Source organism: Sciurus carolinensis, chromosome 9 (assembly GCF_902686445.1).
Source record: "Sciurus carolinensis chromosome 9, mSciCar1.2, whole genome shotgun sequence".
NCBI classification, from domain to species: domain Eukaryota; kingdom Metazoa; phylum Chordata; class Mammalia; order Rodentia; family Sciuridae; genus Sciurus; species Sciurus carolinensis.
The window spans coordinates 111025475-111048045 of record NC_062221.1 but is presented as its reverse complement, the minus strand read 5'-3'; positions in this window follow the sequence as shown (position 1 = coordinate 111048045).

The window sequence follows — 22571 nt, the reverse complement described above, 5'->3', positions numbered from 1 at the left end:
CTCCCACTCTGTAGGCTCTCTCTTCACATCGCTGATAGTTTCCTTTGCTGAGAGAAAGCTTTTTAGTTTGAATCTGTCCCAGTTATTGATTCTTGCTTTTATTTCATGTGCTATGGAAGTTCTGTTAAGGAAGTCTGATCCTAAGCCAACATGTTGAAGATTTGGACCTACTTTTTCTTCTATAAGATGCAGGGTCTCTGGTCTGATTCCGAGGTCCTCGATCCATTTTGAGTTGATTTTTGTGCAGGGTGAGAGATAGGGGTTTAGTTTCATTCTGCTGTATATGGATTTCCAGTTTTCCCAGCACCATTTGTTGAAGAGGCTATCTTTTCTCCATTGCATATTTTTGGCACCTTTTTCTAGTATGAGAAAATGTATTTATTTGGGTTTGTGTCCATGTCCTCTATTCTGTACCATTGATCTACCTGTCTATTTTGGTACCAATACCATGCTGTTTTTGTTGCTATTGCTTTGTAGTATAGTTGAATTTCTGGTACTGTGATAACTCCTGCTTCACTATTCCTGCTAAGGATTACTTTAGCTATTCTGGGTTTCTTATTCTTCCAGATGAATTTCATGATTGCTTGCTCTATTTCTGTAGGGTACATCATTGGGATTTTAATTGGAATTGCATTGAATCTGTACAGTACTTTTGGTAGTATGGCCATTTTGACAATATTAATTCTACTTATCCGAGAACATGGGAGATCTTTCCATCCTCTAAGTTTTTTTTTTTTTTTTTTTTTTTTTTTTTTTTTTTAATTTCTTTCTTTAGTGTTCTGTAGTTCTCATTGTAGAGGTCTTTCACCTCTTTTGTTAGATTGATTCCCAATTATTTTGTTTTTTTCAAGGCTATCGTGAATGGGGTAGTTTTCCTACTTCTCTTTCTGAAGATTCATCTTATGTATAAAAATGCATTGGATTTATGAGCATTGATCTTATACCCTGCTAGATTACTGAATTCACTTATGAGCTCTAAAAGCTTTCTGGTGGAATTTTGCAGTTCTTCTAAATATATAATCATGTCATCAGCAAATAGGGGAAGTTTGAGTTCTTCTTTTCCTATTCGTATCCCTTTAATTTCCTTGGTCTGTCTAATTGCTCTGGCTAGAGTTTCGAGGACAATGTTGAAGAGAAGTGGTGAAAGAGGGCATCCCTGCCTTGTTCCAGTTTTTAGGGGGAATGCTTTCAGTTTTTCACCATTTAGAATGATATTAGCCATGGGCTTAGCATAGATGGCCTTTACAAGGTTAAGGAATGTTTCCATTATCCCTATTTTTTCTAGTGTTTTGAGCATGAAGCGATGCTGTATTTTATCAAATGCTTTTTCTGCATCTATTGAAATAATCATGGAATTCTTAAGTCTGTTCATATGGTGAATTACATTTATTGATTACCGAATGTTGAACCAACCTTGCATCCCTGGGATAAAACCCACTTGATCGTGGTGCACCATCTTTTTAATATGTTTTTGTATGTGTTTTCCTAAGATTTTGTTGAGAATTTTTGCATCAATTTTCATTAAGAAAATTGTTCTGAAATTTTCTTTCCTCGATGTGTCTCTGTCTGGTTTAGGTATCAGGGTGATATTGGCTTCATAGAATGAGTTTGACAGGGTTCCCTCCTCTTCTATTTCATGGAATACTTTGAGGAGTGTTGGAATGAGCCCTTCTTTAAAGGTTTTGTAGAATTCAGCTGAGAAACCATCTGGTCCCGGACTTTTCTTTGTTGGTAGGCTTTTGATGTCTTCTTCTATTTCATTACTTGAAATTAATCCTTTTAAATTGTGTATGTCGTCCTGGTTCAGTTTAGGTAATTCATATGTCTCTAGAAACCTGCTGATGTCTTGGATATTTTCTGTTTTATTGGAGTATAGATTTTCAAAATAGCTTCTAATTATGTTTTGTATTTCACTCGTGTCTGTTGTGATATTTCCTTGTTCATTCAGAATTTTACTAATTTGGGCTTTCTCTCTCCTTCTCTTTGTTGTGTGACTAAGGGTTTATCAATTTTGTTTATTTTTTCAAAGAACCTACTCTTTATTTTGTCAATTTTTTCTATTGTTTCTTTTGTTTTAATTTCATTGATTTCAGCTCTGATTTTAACTATTTCCTGTCTTCTACTACTTTTGGTGTTGCTCTGTTCTTCTTTTTCTAGAGCTTTGAGCTATAGCGTTAAATCATTTATTTGTTGATTGTTTTCTTCTTTTATTGAATACACTCCATAAAATAAATTTTCCTCTAAGAACTGCTTTCATAGTGTCCCAGAGATTTTGATATGATGTGTCTTTGTTTTCATTTACTTCTAATAATTTTTTTTATTTCCCTCCTGATGTCTTCTGTTATCCATTTATCATACAATAACATATTATTTAATCCTCAGGTGTTGGAGTAGTTTCTGTTTTTATTCTGTCATCCTAATTTCAATCTATTATGATCTCATAGAATACAAGGTAGTATCTCTATCTTCTTGTATTTGCTATCATTAGCTTTATGGCATAAAATATGGTCTATTTTAGAGAAGGATCCATGTGCTGCTGAAGAAGAAAGTGTATTCGCTCTTTTTTGGATGGTATATTCTATATATGTCCATTAAGTCTAAATTATCGATTGTGTTATTGAGATCTATGGTTTCTTTGTTCAATTTTTGTTTGGAAGATCTGTCCAGTAGTGAGAGAGGTGTGTTAAAATTGCCTAGTATTATTATGTTGTGATCTATTTGATTTCTGGCATTAAAAAGAATTTGTTTGACGTATATGGATGAGCCAATGTTTGGGGCATAGATATTTATGATTGCTATGTCTTGCTGACTTATGCTTCCCTTAAGCAGTATGAAATGTCCTTCTTTATCCCTTCTGACTAACTTTGGCTTAAAGTCTATATTATTTGATATGAGGATGGATACTCCGGCTTTTTTGCTTAGTCCTGTGCATGTTTTTTCCCATCATTTCACCTTTAGTCTGTGTGTATCTCTTTCTATGAAATGAGTCTCTTGCAGGCAGCTTATTGTTGGATTTTTCTTTTTAATCCAATCTGCCAGTATATGTCTTTTGATTGATGAGTTCAGGCCATTAACATTCAGGGTTATTATTGAGATATGATTTGTATTCCCGGTCATTTGACTCATTTTTGTTTTTTGGCATGTCTTGGTTTCTCCTTTATTTGGCTATTCCTTTAGGCTAGTTCCTCCCATTGCTGATTTGCATCATTATTTTTCATCTCTTCCTCATGGAAAATTTTGCTGAGAATGTTCTGTAATGCCAACTTTCTTTTTGTAAATTGTTTTAGTTTTTCTTTATCATGGAAGGATTTTATTTCGTTGTCAAATCTGAAGGTAAGTTTTTCTGGGTAAAAGATCCTTGGTTGGCATCCGTTTTCTTTCAGGGCTTGAAAAATGTTGTTCCAGGCCCTTCTGTCTTTTAGGGACTGGGTTGAAAAATCTGCTGATATCCATATTGGTTTCCCCCTGAATGTAATTTGATTCTTTTCTCTCATAGCCTTTAGAATTCTGTCTTTATTTTGTATGTTAGGTATTTTTATTATAATATGCCTTGGTGTGGTCTTTTGTAATTTTGTATATTTGGAGTCCTATAAGCCTCTTGTACTTGATTTTCCATTTCATTCTTCAGATTTGGGAAATTTTCTGATAGTATTTCATTGAATAGATTTTTAATTCCTTTGGTTTATTTCTCTGTGCCTTCCTCAATCCTGATAATTCTTAAATTTGGCTTTTCATGATATCCTATAATTCTTGCAGATTCTGTTCATGATTTCTTACCATCTTCTCTGTTTGGTCAACTTTGTTTTCAAGATTAAATATTTTTTCTTCAGTGTTTGAGGTTCTATCTTCCAGGTGTTCTATCCTTTTGTTTATGCTTTCTATGGAGTTTTTAATTTGGTTTATTGTTTCCTTCATTTCAAGGATTTCTGTTTTTTTTTTTTTTTTCAGTATCTCTAACTCTTTACTGAAATGTCTTTTGCTTCCCGTATTTGCTCTTTTAACTGTTGATTGGTGCAATCATTCAATACCTGCATTTGCTCTTTCATCTTATCATTCAATGCCTGCAGTTGCACTTTCATCTACTCCTTTGCTTCCCTGATAGTTTTCATTACGTGCATTCTGAACTCCCTTTCTGACATTTCTTCTGCCATACTGTCATTGGGTTTTATTGATATAGCATCTAGGTTTGTTTGGGTCATTTTCTTTCCTTGTTTTCTCATATTGGTCAGGTATCAGTGGACCGCTGAGATATTGCAGATTTCCTCTACTGACTTATAGTGTCCCTGTAGATTTGCAGTATATCACCTCCTAGCCTTCAGTAGCCTGAAGTCTTGGAGGAACTTGATATGCAGTGCTCCACAAGGAAGCTGCCTCTCTCCGTGTGGTGGCTTTCAGGTGGGGTATATTCCCTGCTAGTGGGCAGAGGTGCCTCCACTTGTTGACCAATGGTCTGCCAAAGGGGAACTAGACTGTGGGCTGAGGCATGGCTGGTCTGGGCCTGTGTCTGGCCTGCTGCCCAGGCCATGGGGAGCCTAGTTGTGCGTGGAAGCCTCTCGCTAGCCGGCCCTGCTCCGAGAAGCTGCCTGCTGTCTGGGCCTGCTGCTGGGTCGGAGGGTGGGAGCTGGTTGTGCGCGAAAGCCTCTCACTGGGCAGTCCTGCTCCGAGAAGCTGCCTGTGGTCGGACCTGCTGCCGGAGGGAGTCTGGCTGTTCGCAGAAGGGGGAGCCTGGCTGTTTCAGGAAGCCTCTCGCTGCCTGACCCTGCTCCAAGAAGCTGCCTGCGGTCTGGTTCTGCCACCCGGGCCAATCCTTGCGCAGTGGAAGAGACTCAGCCAGCGGCTCTGAGTTGGTCCCGAGTCTCTCAATACCTCCTCTTCTTGAATCCTGAGTTCTGGAGCAACATGAGATGCAGTCACCCTCTAGTCTGCCATCTTGGTCTCCCCACTACATTCCTTTATTAAAGTGTTTTGGTATATCCTTTTGGGCCTTTTAAAAATTCTGAACTGTATTCATGTATATTTTTGTACATGGGATTAGTGAATACTCACTTTTGGGGGAAAACATTTATTCTCTTTTCCTGAAAGTTTCTTGCACACAGTGGGAAGTTCCACTAGTTAACACTGCTGCCCTCCCCACATCCTCACTCATTGTAAATATTGCAAAGAACTATGTGTGGGATACCTGCCCCTTTCTCCTTTGTAGAAGCCTCTTGTTTTTAGAAGTGAGATGTTCTTGGTCATGTGATCAACTTCAAAGTAAAGGTTCTGTCCAAGGGGAGACTCACAGTGGTCCAGAGGACCCTCTGGTAATTGAGGTCAGTTTGGTGTGGATATCAGGGCATGTGGATATAGCTTCTGTAGATACTCCTACAATGGGAGCGTAAGTCCTTACTAGGTAGTGAGGTTTTCCACAGGCACTGTTGATTTTGACTCTTTTGCTTGAAAAAGATTCTGATACAGGCTATTCCAAATGTAGTGAAGGGCCTGATGTGTCTGTTTAGACACTGGTGCCATTTCTCATGTTTCATGCAGGTATGTGAGGGCTGAGATGAGAGCTGTTTGGCATTCACATGTAGTGTTGTCAGTGGGGTGTGATCTGACTGCGCATGAGAGCTGCTGACTCTGAGGAACCTTGTTGGTTTTGGTTTCACACAGTTGTGCTATTTCTCTTTGCTCTTTCTGTGGGTGCGACTATCCAGGAGTAGAACATCAGACCCTACATGCTGTGTCCACTTGGGATATGTCATTGGCTGGTGGCTTGTCTTTCTCCTATTCTCTCAACTGAAGTATCCATCAAGGTTCAAGAAGTCCCGGATCATGGCTGGACCTACTTGCAATTAGTCTTACCCGTGCTGAGAGCATAGTTCAGTGGTAGAGCCCCTGCCTAGTGTTCACGAAGGGACTCGATCTACAGAACAGGAAGAAACCAAAACTATGAAAACAACGAAACAACAGAAAAAGAAAGGGTAAAAGCATAGAATAAGACAATAAAAGAAGGAAAACAAAAATAAAAATAAAAAAAGGAAAAGAAATAAGGAGAAAAATTAAAAAGTGACAAAATGAAAAAGAGAAAAGAAAACAAGAAAAAGAAAAGACAGAAAAAAAAAGAAAATAGGTTAAAAAAATAGAGTGAACACTAGGGATTGTTCTCACACCCAATTTTTTCTGGTATCGTGCTCATCAGTTGACAAGCAGGAGTTTTTTGAGGCTGTAGTTAGTTGAGTTCCTTTCTGCTGCTTTCCCCATTAGAATGAACTAGTGTGGAATTTTGAACTCACTAGGTAATAACTGTCTTCATAGTATCTTGGGTCCTATACTTCAAGGGCATGATTTGTGTTGGTGCGGCAGCAGGTTAACAAGCCAGTTGCAGAATATGGGTCTCACTAGGATAAGATTCTCTATAGGACTATGTGCTCTGAGGGTTGGGATAAGCTGACTCTGTGACCTGCTTACTATCTAGCATGGAATGTATAACTTATTAAGCCAAGATTCCCTCTGAAGTTCCCAGGGCTGCACTCAGGATGGGGCAAATGCTGGTGCACATCCCTGGTTGTTCCTGTGGGTGGAGCGAGGCCACCAAGTTGCAAAGATTTATACTGAGAGGGGGTGGCAGGTTCCATGACACTCACAGTCCCAAATCTCAAAGCCCACAAACTTGGATCCCATATTAAATTAAATGTGACTGTTTACTCTGCCAGATAAAAATAGAAGTTTTCCCAAATTGCCAGTTTTAGAGGGGAGTACCTTTCCACCTTACCACATCACAGTTTGGGTTTCCCACCATGTAAAATTCTCAGTGGCTTTGTGTCCAAGTCATTGTTCTCAGCCCAAACCATGGCACAAGATGGCTGCTTGCTAATCGATAGAGAGGAGAGGACACTGGGTTTTGAAGACAGAAAAATGCAGGGACTTCTGATTCCCAGAGTAGTCACCTCAGACAATAGCACCCTTCTCAAGATGATTCTGCCTCCAGAACCATGTGAACACATTGGGTAATGCAGAGAACTTCTTAAACACATGCTAGTTATACACCAGGACTCTTGTTTGCTTAGATGATATGTTTGCTGCAAGATCTGGATTCTATACTTGTGGAGTTCTCTGAGACTTTCTCTCCTTCACCTATATCCAACCAAGGGGCACTCTCCTGCTGAGAGTCAAGTGCTTGATGCTGGGGCACTCTTTTTCTCTAAACTATACTAATATCCCAAATCTCTAGGCTTCACCTGGTCACTGAATCTCCTTTGAACTCCCTCACTTTACTATAATGACTGACTCAACATGCAGCTATACAAACTGACATTTGGTTGTGTCTCATGAGATGCAGGTAAGTGCTGGGTGCCTCTGATCTGCCATAACCTCTCATGAACATCACTCGTGGTTATATTTAAATTGCTTCTCTTGATAGAAAGCTGAAGATAAAATAAATTTCTGCTTTCCAGAACAGTATTGCCCTTTATTTTTGGGTCAGATTTTTATTGCATACTACAACACACCTTTTGTTCTAAGGTAATGTTTTGCTATATACATTAATAATGGATTATTTTTATATTAAATTTTGAAAGAATTTTCTTGTCATATAAAGCTATTTAATAGTGAATTATGTTTACATCACTTAGGTAGTATCTTTTTAACAATGTAAATATCACTTGGTCTCATTGTTTTACATCTTGAGATTAATTTTAGTTATATTCAGTTTCAAATAATATTGGTTAGCTTATTTCAGCATAAGCACCTTTAAAATGTCAACTACACAGATGTTCTACAATGAACATAAATTAAAATTAGTGTACAGTAGACTAAATATAGGAAATTTATTACTTATTAAGATTCAGTAGTTATGAAATTATATGTGACTAATGAAGATGACAAAAAGGACTCCTAAGTTCACAGTGTACAAAAAGGTTTGAATGCTTTCACCTTTTCAAATTGAGAAGGTAATTTATTAATTTTCTAACAAGATTATAAGACTAAAGTTAGGCAGCTATGTCTTATAGCATTATTCTGATGATTTCTGCTTCTGTATCTAGTGTTCTTATACTGATAAATTTCAGTACCATCTCAAATTTCATAGTCAAGTGAATATTAGATTTTGATTTTATATATATAGAAAATGACATTTTATATATACATTTATATATAAAATATTTTATACTTAAAATGTAGATATATATAATTATATAATGTATATAATTATATTATTATAAATTATGTTGTTATATAATGTATACAGTTATAAATATAAAATGGATATATATCCAGGAGAAATACATTTCAGGAGACCCACTGGATACTTGGAACTTCAGATAGTACCAAATCCTACAATATATTAAGTTTTTTTTCCCCATAGGTTTATACCTATGGGGAAAAAATGTTTAATTTATAAATTAGGCACAGTAAGAGACTAGCAACAATAGCTAGTGGTAGAATCAAACAATTATATATGAAATATACTGAAATAAAAAATTTGCAAGTGTGGTTTCTGTTTATATTTGTATTTTTTTTATTTAATATTTTGAACTGTAGTTGACTACGGGTAGTTGAAACGTGGAAAGTTGGGGGAAGACTAGTGTGTGTATGTGTGTGTGTGTGTGTGTGTGTGTAAAACACAACTCATAATAAAAAAATGGACGGGAAAGACGTGTACTATCCAAGAAAGAAAATGAAAACATAAATGCCATTTTCCCCAGTTTTACATATATCACACCACCTGAATAAAATGTGTGGTTTAAAAAATAAATCAGATATATTAACTAAAATAACAGAAAGCAAGATTAATTAAAATTACTTAAAATTGACTATAGCCGGATTAAAAACTCTGATAAGTTTGATTTTTTTTATGAAACACAGTCTTACTTTCACCTATGTGAAGATGTGCTTTTATCATTATGGTCCTTCCTGAATTAATAACTTTAATAATAACAATATGATAATATATGTTCAATATAATTTTTTAATGCAACAACTTCTACTGTTTGAATGCCTGGTGAGTATATGGAAAAGTGCTACTGAGATTTAGAAAAGTATATTTTATATTTATATATATCATCTTGTTTAACATATTTGTTTTTAATTGGAACTAAATTGATAGCAATAAATTTATTTTTAAACACATTTTCTCTAATTCAGCATAGGAAATACATAACACTGCTCACATTTGTAATGCTAGATGTAAGGGAAATTCAGAGGTGTAAAGCAAACAACTCTGAGATTATTAATAACATACAGCCTCCTGAATATTCATTTGAGCTAAACATAGCCCTCGTATACATGATGGGACTTTTTTTAAGTTAGAGAAAATGTGCATACATGGAAAGAAAATCAATTCTATTCCAGATAATACCTCATCACCCAAACCTAGCTATTTAAAATATAGACACTTTATATTTAAGTGTATAATTCTTTCTTACGATGGCTATTGAAAGGAGCTCATGAGTAATTCCTTTTTTAAAATAATAGAAAGCAAGGATGGATGTCATAAAATTGGTTTTCTTAAAATAGGATACGCCTGAAATTCTATTTTTAATTGTTACCAATGTACATATAAAAATAAAGACACTGAGTTTTTATTTTTTTTTTGTTTATTATAATGATAAAAGTATCTTAGGTGTTTACCTAATCTTTAAAAAATAAATTTCCACATAATATAAAATATCTTTTCTTTTCTTCCTTTCTTGTCGAAAATGATTTAAACAAATTGCAAAATAATAGAATAAGGGAATAGTGAAGAAAGGTGAAAGTAATAAATGATTAACATTGCTACTATTTTAGAATTCTAAAACGATGTAATTTGATCCCACTGTTATCTCATAAATTAGGTATTGTTACTGTCCTTCCTTTATACATTAGCAATCTTTACTTCAGAAAAATTAGGTAGCATGTCAAAGACTTCTGACCTAAATGAATATAGTGACATTAGAGTTAAAAGAATATCTTGGTTTTTATTCAAGCAAAGATGAAAATATATTATGTGAGATAGACTCTTTACTCAATCCCTATAACCTGCAAAATTTTCCATTCTGTTGTTTGAAAAAAATTAACTAAAAATTTTTAAGCATTTTTTAAATTAAATCTTCACTGAAACTAAGATCTTCTGTTCTTTTTTTTTTTTTAACTTTGGAGGGGTCACCAAATATTAATCTTAAAATTTTAATGTAAAGTTTCCTTTTTAGTTTCTAATGGCTGTTTTGAGAACTTACTGGAGAATTACTGGTTCAAAACAAAACAAATTCTAAAGTACAAACTGGTCTCTAAAATTCACAGAGAGGATTTATGTTATAAGCTGGATTACAACTACAGTCTCACCTACCCCTAATTTAGATGATTTAAACCTTGAGATTTGAGAATTTTCAACTGATGAGATTTATTTTAGATTTTAGATTTAAATTGATCCTGTAATGAGTTGAAAATGTTCAAGATCTCGCAATGGGGTGAATATATTGCATGTGGGAAGGATATAAAGTTTTGGAAGACAGTCTCTTCCACTGAGATGGATTAGGGAATCAAGGGAATCCATATAAAAAAATCTTCAAAAGCCTCTGTATCTCAACATTTTGGCTTTGTTTTATAGTTCTAGAGGTTAAAGTCTGGGGTGCTTTATCACTGAACTACATCCTCAGTTCTTTTTATTTTTTATTTTGAGACAGGGTCTCCCTCATTTCTCAAAGGTCTTGCTAACTTGCTGAGGCTGGCCTCAAACTCACCATCCTCTTCCTTTGGCTTCCTAAATTGCTGAGATTGTAGGCATGCACCACACAGTGCCCAGCTAAAATTTGACCTTTGTACACTTCAGAGATATATACGTTATATGCCCACACCCTTCATTTTCTCTTCAGAGCCAAGCCACTTTCTGACAATGAATCTCCAATTTAGCATCTTTGGTACATCTAGATAGGCTGAGAATTCCCCCTGTCATCTAGTCCTGGTTTCCTTTTGCTTAACAGTTACTATTTTGATCCATTTATGTCTTGTCACATTTTACTAAGAGTAGTAAGAATAAACCAAGCAGTACCTCCAATGCTTTTATTAGAAATATTTTCAGCTAAATATCCACATATGGTAGTATTCAGCTGAGAATCTATCTGGCTTTTCTTTGTTGGGAGGCTTTTTATTACTGTTTCTCTCACATTAAAATTATTGGTCTGATTAGGTTTTCTATATCCTCTTGATTCAGTTTTGGCAGATCATGTTTTTCTAGAAATGTAGACCTTTCTTCTAGGTTTTCCAATCTATTGAAGTATAGGTTTTCAAATAGTCCCTAATGATTTGCGGGATTTCTGAGATGTCTGTGGTGATTTCTTCTTTTTCATCTCTAATTTTGTTAATTTGGGTTTTCTCTCTTTTTCTTTTGGTCATTTTCTCTAGGAGTTTATCAATCTTGTTTATCTTTTCAAAGAACCAAGTCTTTATTTTATTGATACTTTGTATTGTTTTTTATTCTCAAGTTTGCTAATTTCAGCTCTGATCTTATTTCCTTTCTTCTACTGGTATTGGAATTGGTTTGTTCTAAAGAAGAATTAATACCAGTACTCCTCAAATTATTCCATGAAATAGAAAGTGATGGAACACTTCCAAATTCATTCTATGAAGCCAATATCACACTCATACCAAAATCGAATAAGGACACATGAAGGAAAGAAAACTACAGACCAATATCAATATCACGGATGAACTTAGATGCAAAATACTTAATAAGATATTAGCAAATCATGTTCAAAAACATGTTAAGAATGTTGTACACCACAAATAAGTAGGTTTTTCTCCAGAGATGCAAGGATAGTTTGATATGTGCAAATCAATAAATGTAATTCATCACATAAATAGAATTAAGGACAAAAGTCACTTAGTCATCTCAATAGATGCAGAGATGGAAGGAACCTACCTCAATGTCATAAAGACTGTATATGAAAAACCCAAAGCCAACCTCACAGCAAATGGGAAAAACTGAAAGCATTTCCATTAAACTCTGGGATAAGGCCAGGATGTCCATTCTCACCACTTATATTTAATATAGTGCTACGAATTCTAGCCAGAGAAATTGGGAAACAGAAGGAAACAAAAATAATAAAAATAGGAAAGAAAGAAATCAAATTATCATTGTTTGCAGATTACATGATCCTATATCTAGAAGAGTCAGAAAAATTACACCAAAAGACTGGTAGAGCTAGTATATAAATTTGACAAAATTGTAGGTTATAAAATCAACATGCACAAATCGATAGCTTTCCTATATACCAACAATGAATCTGCTGAGATAGAAAACAGTAAGACAATTCACAATATCCTCAAAAAAAAGTACCAAGGAATAAATCTAAACAAAGAGGTGAAAGATCTCTATAATGAAAAGTGTAGAACATCAAAGAAATTAAAGAAGACCTTAGAAGATGGAAAAATCTCCCAAGTTCATGTATAGGCAGAATTAATATTGTTAAAATAGTCATACTGCGAGAATCAATATACAAATTCAATGCAATCCCCATTAAAAACTAACCTTCTTCACAAAATGAGAAAAAACATCCTAAAATCCATTTGGAAGAATAAAAGACCAAGAATAGCCAAAGAAGTTTAAGCCAATAAAGCAATGCTGGAGGCATCACAATATCTGATTTCAATTTATACTACAGAGCTATAGTAACAAACCCTGCCTGGTTCTGGCATAAAAACAGACACAGAGACCAATAGTACAGTATAAAAAGCACAGAGAAAAACCCACACATCTACAATCCTCTGTTCTTTGACAAAGGTGCCAAAAATATGTATTGGAGAAAAGATAGCCTTTTAACAAAATGGCACTGGGAAAACTGGTTATCCATATGTAAAAGAATGAAACTGAATACGTATGTGTCATCCTGCACAAATATCAACTCGAAATTGATCAAAGACTTCTTTCTATTTTGGTCAAATCTCTCTCCATCTCCAACTCAGAATGGTGTTGTGGTTGTATTAGACATGCCCTAATGGCACAGGATGATCTCCCCTTCTCCAAATCTCTCACAAACTCATAGTTGCAAAACTTCTTGTACTATATAAAGTAATATATTTACAAATTTGAGGGATTTAAATATGGGCATGCCCTACACACAGATATTTCAGTCAACAATAGACTACACATAAGACCATAGTCCCTAATAGGATAAAGGAGATTTAAAAAAATTCCTACCACCTAGCAATTTCATAGCCATCATGATGTTCTAGTGCAATACATTTCTCAGGTGTTTGTAGTGAAGCTTGTATAGCCTGCTGCAGTGCCAGTCATGTGAATGTATAGCACATACAATTACTGTTCAGAAAATAATGAAATCACCCAATGACACATTTCTCTGAATCCCCCTCATTAAGCAACACATGACTGTATCAGCATTTTGGGGGGCTATTATTCAGGCTAACACGACTTGATATTAACCCTCATTGATTTTTGTCTTCTGATTTTAGTCAACCATGAAATGCAATTACATGTTAATTGTCCACAAACTTAATATCATAAATTTATTACTGACAATTTACCAACTTGGTGTTGTTTTTAAGAGATTTCTGTCATGTAATATTGTACAATTCAGATGATTTGGTGTTTGAAAGAAGTTTCAATATTAAGATTATACAGAGATGGTTTTGTAAGAGTCAACATGTGACATAATCATATTAGAGATGATTTGTTATTTTGTGTTTGCAAGTACAAGCTATCAGAAAACATATTTTATTAGGTAAGGGAGAAGAGGGACTGAGGCGAAAAAGCATTTGTTAGGAATGAGTTGCTTATCATTGACATTAACTAAGGAAGACAAGACCATTTTGTCCTCAAGCTTCATTTTTTTTTAATCAATTTTGGATACAATCTATATGTGTGACTATATTGAGAGGAAAAAACATATTATGTATCTATGAAGAAGAGGGATTGTTTTCAGATTGTAGGAAGTCTAAAGTAAATTTCCATAAATAGATAAAATGTACAGTTGGCACTACCTTCAAAACAACTATTTTTCTTTTATACGCAGTACAATCACCAAGTTACCAGTATGGCTGCACAATCTACAAGGGAACATGGGTTTAATTTAGCATAGAAACTTGGTACTTGAGACCGTTTCCTTTCTCTTCTAATTGGAACATTTTCCCTCCTCAAATCTGCTCATCTGATGTTTAATTTTGTTGGTGACTGAATGGTGACAATGAAAAAAGGACTTATAAACCAGCATCCTCAGAGTTAAACTCTGATCCTTTCTTATTTATAGCTAATTAACATCCAATTTTTGTTTTGTTCGTGTCCACTGCTGCGGCACTAATAAAGTTCCAGAAAACTATTTCTTTTTGTTGTTCGAGAGCATCCCATTAGCCTTCCTCTTCACAACATTGTTCATCTCCAGTTCATGTTCTCCATAGTGACCCAAGTGATTTTTTTCTAAAATGCCAATTTAATCATGCCACTTCTCTTATCAAAATCTTTCACGGTAATTTCATGTTTAAGTCCACACACTTCAACTCTACATACACAAATTTTAGGCTCTGGATTGCCTATAGTTCCGCGTACCCCCTTCTTAGATCCATTTCTCCATGTCGTCTTCAGGGAGAATTAAGTCCTCTTTTCTGGGCTTCTCTTCTTGATCCATTTCATAGTTGGCCAGTTTTGTGTACCTACAAAACTGCAGGGCAATTTTCAAAAATTGCCATTACTCTTGATGCGTTTACCAGCCACAGATTAAAATGCTACATATTAGATAAGGAAATAATTGTAAATGCTGCAATAGTTCCTTTTCAAATTTTAAGCAGAATTGGTGAAATTGGACATATTAACCCTTTCCTGTATTTTCTACTATACTGTGGTTCATGCAGTACCAAAACACTATGTTTATCTACTATCTTACTTAGCATTGCTCTCAATTCTCCCCACTAGACAGTGGCTCCTTAAGACAATAATCATGTCCACATTCCAAGGATATAATACTGTCTCTGATGCAGTTAGGTCTTCATTAAATATTCATTGGTGGAATAAACTCTTTGCGAATCCATTTCTCCCCAGAAAGTGTGTGGCCAAAGAACAATGATTTCCATGAGCATGGAAAAGGCTGAGTCAAAAGATCAAAACCAATAAGCAGGACCCTCATACTTAGTTCATCAATTCCAAAATTTGATATAGTAGACAAATCATATAGAGACTATTTTTCATAGATTTTGTTTTCAAATTGTATACATGCAACAAGATAAGGAGCCACTGTGCCTTGAGGAGGTAGTATAATTTAGTTATGGGGTAGATAACTGAAAAAGTTACATTAACACATTTCAAATTTTCTACCCAATTATGTGTGTGTGCACATGTGCATATGTGTGTTTAAGAACATAAGATGAAAACAATAATTACTAATACTTGTGGAACTTATTTAATTTGAAATAAAATATTATGTAGTTTATAAATACAAATATTCTTGTATTGATATTGTTGGTTAATTACAAAAAGAAGAAAAGATATTTTGAAGAGCTGGTGAGTATAAAATAGGTTTTCAATCCATAGAGGGAAAAAGAATTTAGGCCTCCAAGAATTTGTAGGTAAATAGACAAGATAGGAGGCAAAGCAGGAAGAACTATGGGATGTCCTTTTTGTTTATGTGTGTTTTTAACTGAGGCAGGGAAGTGAGTCAAGAACATAACAGGAGTTTTTCTAAGGAGGATTGGATTTTGAATACTGATTTTATGTTCCCTTATCCCTTCTGTTTATTGGACACAGGACCAGCACTGGCTGAAAAATGTTATAATGAAAACAACTAAAAGAAATAAAGAAAATAGAAATTAATAGTTACCTATATATTGTCTAGTTGGTTCTGCTTTTTTTTTTTTTTTTTTGAATATCTGGAGAGAATATGGGCAGAGTTGGGTAATGTGGATTTGAGTTTATTATATGTAAAAGAATTCTTTTAAACCTGCATGTTTGAAGGGTTCCCAAGTACAGTGCATACCCATTCATCTCCCAATAATTTTGCTACAATTAGGTGCAGAAAATGAATCAGGCACTTGCCCATCAGATACGATGTGTGCTCTTCTTTTGACATGATTCTTCATCTAGAAGAAATTTGGGACTAAAAAAAACATGCATTCTCTTTGTGCTTTGAGTCAGTTGGCTTATGATGAGAGTAACTGTAAAAGCCAATGTTTATTATTTCCCAGGAAATTAGGAAACACATAGAGAGGGTAATGGGTCTAAATCAGGGAGCCAACAAATGGCGATTACAAATTAAGGTCAGTTTGTCACTGTTTAAGATAATCCTGGTTTATTTTCTATGCCATGTCTTGGAGCCAGCAACCATCCAGATGGTGGTAGTTCTTTGGGACTTGACATTATTTGAAAGGTCAGCACAGAAAAATTATAACAGGCACCACATTCTTATCAGAAACCAAACATCTGTGATCTTCTTCCCATTTTGAATCATCAGTGGAACAGTTTCCCATAGCAGCTCCTTGCCAACTTCTTTCTAGGTGAACTATGTGAACTATTTAATTTTGCTATTAGATACTGTCATATGCCTTATATACACAGTCCCATAATGTTCCTAAAATTTTGGCACTTAAATTTGAGTCAAGAGAAATTAGGATTTAATTTAGAAGCATGACATAGATTCACTTATAATATCAATGATGCCAACATTAGGAAATGTCTCCTATGTAAAGTCAATTTTCTTCTTTGTGATATTACTATGGGCCAGCAAACTTATATTTACTTTGGAGCCTGAAAAGTAATATATATACTTAAAATTGATTAAATAGTCTATGTGCATTTTTTATAGCTATGATGTTAAAATTCTATGTTTAAATTGTATATTATTGTTAAATTGTATATCCTTCAATATTAAGGGTATAAAAATTGTAAGTCCATTGTATACTCATATCATCCTCTGTATGCTCATTCACAGATATACAGATCTCAGATTTTTCTTTTGTATGTAAGCATTTATTACAGGTAGATATTATGTGGAGAGACAGATTGGGGAATGGAAATGTATCTTTTATTTCACCATCTTGAATCTAGTAAGAACTAATGGTCATATTAAATATTCAGAGGCTGTTAATTATGAATGAAAGGTTCAGTGTCAGAGGTTCAGTCCATAGTCGGTCAACTTCACAACTTTAGACCCAATGTGAGGTAAAATATCATGGTAGAAGGGCATGGTAAAGGAAAACAGTTCAGGACATGGCAACCAGGAAGGAGAGAGAGGGAACTCTCCTCATCAGGGACAATATAAACCCCAAAGTCATGCCCTTAGTGGCCTACTTCAAATAATTACTACCTATAGTTACTATCCAGTTAACTCATATTGTGGATTAATTCACTAATAGGTTACACCTCCGATATTCTAATCATTTCACTTCTGAACATTTTTGTGTTGTCTCACACGTGAGCTTTTGGAGGACATCTCATATCTAAACCATAACATTGTAAGAAGTTTTCAGAAAATAAAACTGATTTTGAAAATAAAAAGGACTAGATTATCAATTGACTTTGTTTATATGGGTAAAAGTTTAATGAAGGTATAAAAGTGAAGTACAATATACTTATGTTAAGTATTTTATGCCTTGTCATAAATTTTAGCTTTTAAATCCGATTACCACAAAGAGAAATGAATCTTCTATAAATTTTGAAAACTTTTTATTGTTATGAGAATAGTTGATTTACAACTTTAATACAAATGAATGTTTCATATAAGAAGCTAAATTTATAAGAATATGTGACTGCTTACTTTAATGGTAAATTATTTTTAGCATATGAAGTTAGTTTTCCTCAGTATCATTGGATTGATTAACCTGTGAACCACAGTTTCACTGATCCAATTTTTTAAATGACATTACAAAATAAACTTTAAGTCATAATGCGGAATCATGATCTTTTCCTTTTCCTTTGAAATTGCCCAAAGCACTGCTCCTTTTCTAAGCAACTTTCTCTAATAAATACTCCCATCTATAGGGCTGACCTTCTGTAATCATGCTTTCCTTTTATGTTAAGATTGATTCAATCATTGATGAACATATGACCCAAATTAGCAAATCAAATTATCTTTCTTGGGTACTTGAAATTGGGTCTCTGACACATTAGTGCATTACTATGGGTATTGAAGCAAAAAGGATATGCCTTAGCCATTAAAAAACAAAGAAAACTGGTCTTGGAAAGAAAGATGACAGCACAAAGAAAAGAGAAGCGTCAGGCATGGTGCGGCACACCTGAAATCTCAGTTATTTGGAGGCAGGGGGATCACAAGTTTGAGGATAGCCTAGGCAATTTAGTGAGACTCTGTTCAAAATAAACAATAAAAAGGGGCTGTGGATTTAGCTTTGTGGTTAAATACTCCTTCATTCAGTGTCTAGTTCAGGGGGGAAAAGAAAGAAAGAAAAAGAAGAAAAAAAGAAATGAGTTACCGCCTAGCACCAAAAAAAAAAAAAAAAAAAAAACATAAAAGTATTACTTGAGTTTCTTGTTCCTTTCTGGTTCTTAAAGTCTGGCTGCCTACTGTTTGTCCTGAATTTTATGGAATATCTTTGCTTTTTCTAACAGACTCTCTACTTTTACTCAAGGTACTTTGAATGGAATTCTATTTCCTACAAACCATGATGGAACAAAAGTAACTTTGTGCCAATTTTTCTGATCCCATGCCTGGCTATGCTGGAGCCTTTGATGAACAATGTTTATGGAAATGCCACCAAGGCTGTTGGGTCACTTATACATTAACTCAGATGCACATTGCTTTATTTTTGTTACTGGTTGTACTGATTCTCTAAGTTTCTTTGCTATATGTCCTTTGATCTTAGTAGTTTGTGTTCCTCCTTTCCTCAATTAAGTTATAATTTTGTTAATGGTTCAAATATGGTACACTGAGATCATTCTCTGTACTTCTTTGAAGAGTATTGATGTTTGTTTTATTTTAAAGGTCCCAAGAGCAATCTAAAACCTGTCTACACCAAGTTCTACAGTTTTGGAAATCACTTTTAAATGTGGAAACATGTGAATGTCTGGAGTGAGGTGTAGGATCATTTTTATTTAGCATTTGATGGGTAGCCTTATTTGACAATCAATAAGACTCCTTGACTAGGCTCCCTTTAGAGTCACACAGAGACAAAAGACATTTGGTAGAACTCAATGATCTTCCATTTCCCCATTTGATACCTCTGATATCAAGGACATATATAGGCCACACTTATATAAATTTCCAAATTTTCAAACTAAAATGTCAGAAAGTTCATTTTTCTCATCAGATGGCCATTTTTCTATAGATGGAGACATTTTGGAATGGACCTTCAAATCATAACCAACTCAAACATGTGGACGAAAATCAGCAGAATTATAAAAGATCCAGATAGAAGGGATAATGACATTATTGTATTAGTCAGGGTTCTCTTGAGGAACAGAATCAATACGAAGAATGATTATAAAGAGGGGATTTATTAGTCTGGCCTACACGACTAGAAGCTAGATAATCCACGATGACCATCTGCAGCTGGTGTACTGGAAGATCCAGCATCTGCACAGTCCAAGACACAGAAGCCCCAGAACAAGAAGGATCAACAGTGTTACCCTAGATCAAGACCAAGGCTTCTGAAAACTACCAGTAGAATCACTGACACAGTCTGTTTTGGAAGAGTGAAGAAGCAAGAGTCCAATTTCCTCAGACCATTAAAACAGCAGTCAAGAACTGGAGCTTGCATCTGCATCTGCTGCCTTGTTCTTCCAACTTTTATTCCATCTTATTGGACAGTGCTGCTCACGCTCAGGGAGGGGCTCCACTTCAGTTCACTATCCCACATTCCAATCATTCCTAGACGCGCCCTCATCGACACACCCAGAAGACTCTTAGTCATTGGCATCTCTTAATTCAATCAAGTTGACCATTCAAATTAATCATTACAATTGCTTAGATTCAATCTTTGCAAAATTTTGAAAAAAAAAATACTTTATTCCTTTTATTTGTGACTGAATCTATTATCCCTTGAAATGGTAAAATTTGAGGATCAAAATGAAATTTGGGATTGGGGATCACAGTGTGATTTTGCACTCATTGGAGCTCACAAATGGCTAAGCTCAATGTGCTCCAGAGGGAAGCACAAAGAAATTTCCTACCAAAGCTGCTCCATAATCAGATTTTCCTAAAGTGTCTTCCACAGAGTGGTATACGTTAGATACTACCTTCAGCTTTCTAATTGCATGATTGCAGGAATCTGGGATTCTACAATCTTCTTAGACTTTCTGCTAACATTTAACATAATGCTTTATACTTGTGCCTATATTTGAGTAAGTAGTCTTTAAATAAATGAAAGAAGTAATTTTCTTTATTAATACCTCATGTGTAATGCTTTTGAAATCTTTAAAAATATGACTTCATTCACTGAAAAGAATTGAAATCATAATTTTCTTCATAATTGGGCTCTCTGTAATTTGAAGACAGGTAAGTTTCTGCATGTGGATTTTGATAGTCATGCAAATAATAAATCCATTTTAGAATCTGGCATCTACCCAACTAGATTTTCAAATCTGATTTAAAAAAATAAGAAGAAAAATATGGATATCTGGATAGCTGTGTGCACGGCCAAACCTCTTTAGGGAGCCTGGTCATAGCATTAATGGAAAAGATATCAGAATATTCTGGCAGATTTCAGATTCTCGATTAAAAGCAGATACTTTGTGCTTATGCATTAGTAATCCTGTTGTTCACAGGGAAGAAATGATTCACCATTATGTGTAATTGGTAAACAGTTGAAAAGAAACATTATGCACTTTGTTTATTTTCTTTTTAAAGCAGAAGAAAGGTCATTTTCTTTCCCAGTTTAAAGTGGTAGAAAGCAGTGCAACAGACGTAGACAATTTCCCCATATTGGAATGATATTTTTTTGGAATAGAAAGGGATGAGGCAAAAGTATTTTAAAATATATATTCTATATACATCATGGCTAGTATTTAAAACAAAATTTATTTTTAAAAATCTAAAGCAAGATCCTGATTCTTCAAATATGTAATAAATAGGTAAATCAGTTTCATGATGCATATTTATTGGAAACGTAATTTTAAAATATACCACTATGTATTACTCAAGACAAACTATCTGTGTTCAAATTAAATTGGGAAAAACTGGTTTAAACAAGTCAGATTTTTCTTCTTCTCCTTCTTCTTCACTGATGTTGTTGTTGTTGCTTGAAACTAAACCTAGGACCTCATACATGATAAACATGAACTCTACCACTGAGTTACACTTCCAGCCCCAGATTTTCTTATTGAAGTACATCCCAGAGTCTATAAAATGTTAATGCAGACTGATCACATACATATAATTACACACACACACATTCTCTCTCTCTCTCTTTCTCTCTCTCTCTCTCACACACACACACACACACACACACACACACACTGAGGTTTTCAAATGCACTTAACTACAGAACTATTTTTTTCTCCTTGGAGAGTGTCTTAGGGAGTAAGTTTCTGTATAATATACTTCACCCATTAAATATTTGTCAATTCTCCCATTATGTTTTCAAGGTTGCTGTTGTGTGTTGAAATTCACTAATGAGTAGACTAAATGGTTTTTAACTGGCCCGATAATGATAAACAATCTTAAATAAATGAATCGCATATTCTGGTTAGCCTTTCCCTTTTGTCTAACCTGTAGAAGTAGTTCATTATTAAAAAGCTTTAATTTTAACATAGAAACCTTTGTCTGTCAGCAGGGGAGAAAAGAGCTCTATTTCTTTCTTGAGATTATACCAAACTGTAACTCTGGTTAATAAAATACTTATACTCTTGATGAAATAAATCATTGTAATAATGATATTCATCACCATTATTATTTCTTCAGAAAGAGAATTGGCTTTTGGGTATTCTTAGACTAATCCCATCTGCCACCACAAAATTTGGACTTTGAAAAAATGCATTAGGTATTTCCTGGATTACATCCCTGGATAACGAAGGGTTTCATTACTTGTGGAAAGGTCCCACTGGTTTAATATATAAAACTTTGCACTAGATACAGAAATTATATTTACATTTTCAAATTCGCAAAATTTCATAACATGTATAAGAGAAACTCAAGGTCACCCTCTCCCCAGCAGTCTGCTCTCTAAGGGTTAGTATTTGGATCCAACTCTCTTCTTTGCCTGATTTTTATTTAAAAAAGAAACAACAACAAAAATAACAATGACACAAAACATTTCAAAGCCAGTTTTCAAATAATGATAGCTTGCAAACTCTGCAAAAAAGCAAAGATGTTCCAACTGAATGCCAAACCAACACCAGTTCTAGTGCTCTTAAATAACCATGCAAGACAGATAAGAAAAAATCTAAGTGAAAGGGCATATGCTGAAGAATAAAATAGAAACCAGGGTAAGTTTACTAGGAAAATTACCACATTGCATGATAGTAGTAATCTATAAGTATGGTTTAAGTTGATAAAGTTTGGCCAAGCAAAATTCTTTTCTGGCTGCCTACAAGTCTAGCCGTAGTTACAAGATCTTGCAACTTACAGGCAAGAAAAGATGTAGATATTTATCATAGATATCTTGTGCATATTTCTCTGTATATTCTTTTTTTGGAGGGGTGTGATACTGGGGTTGAACTTATG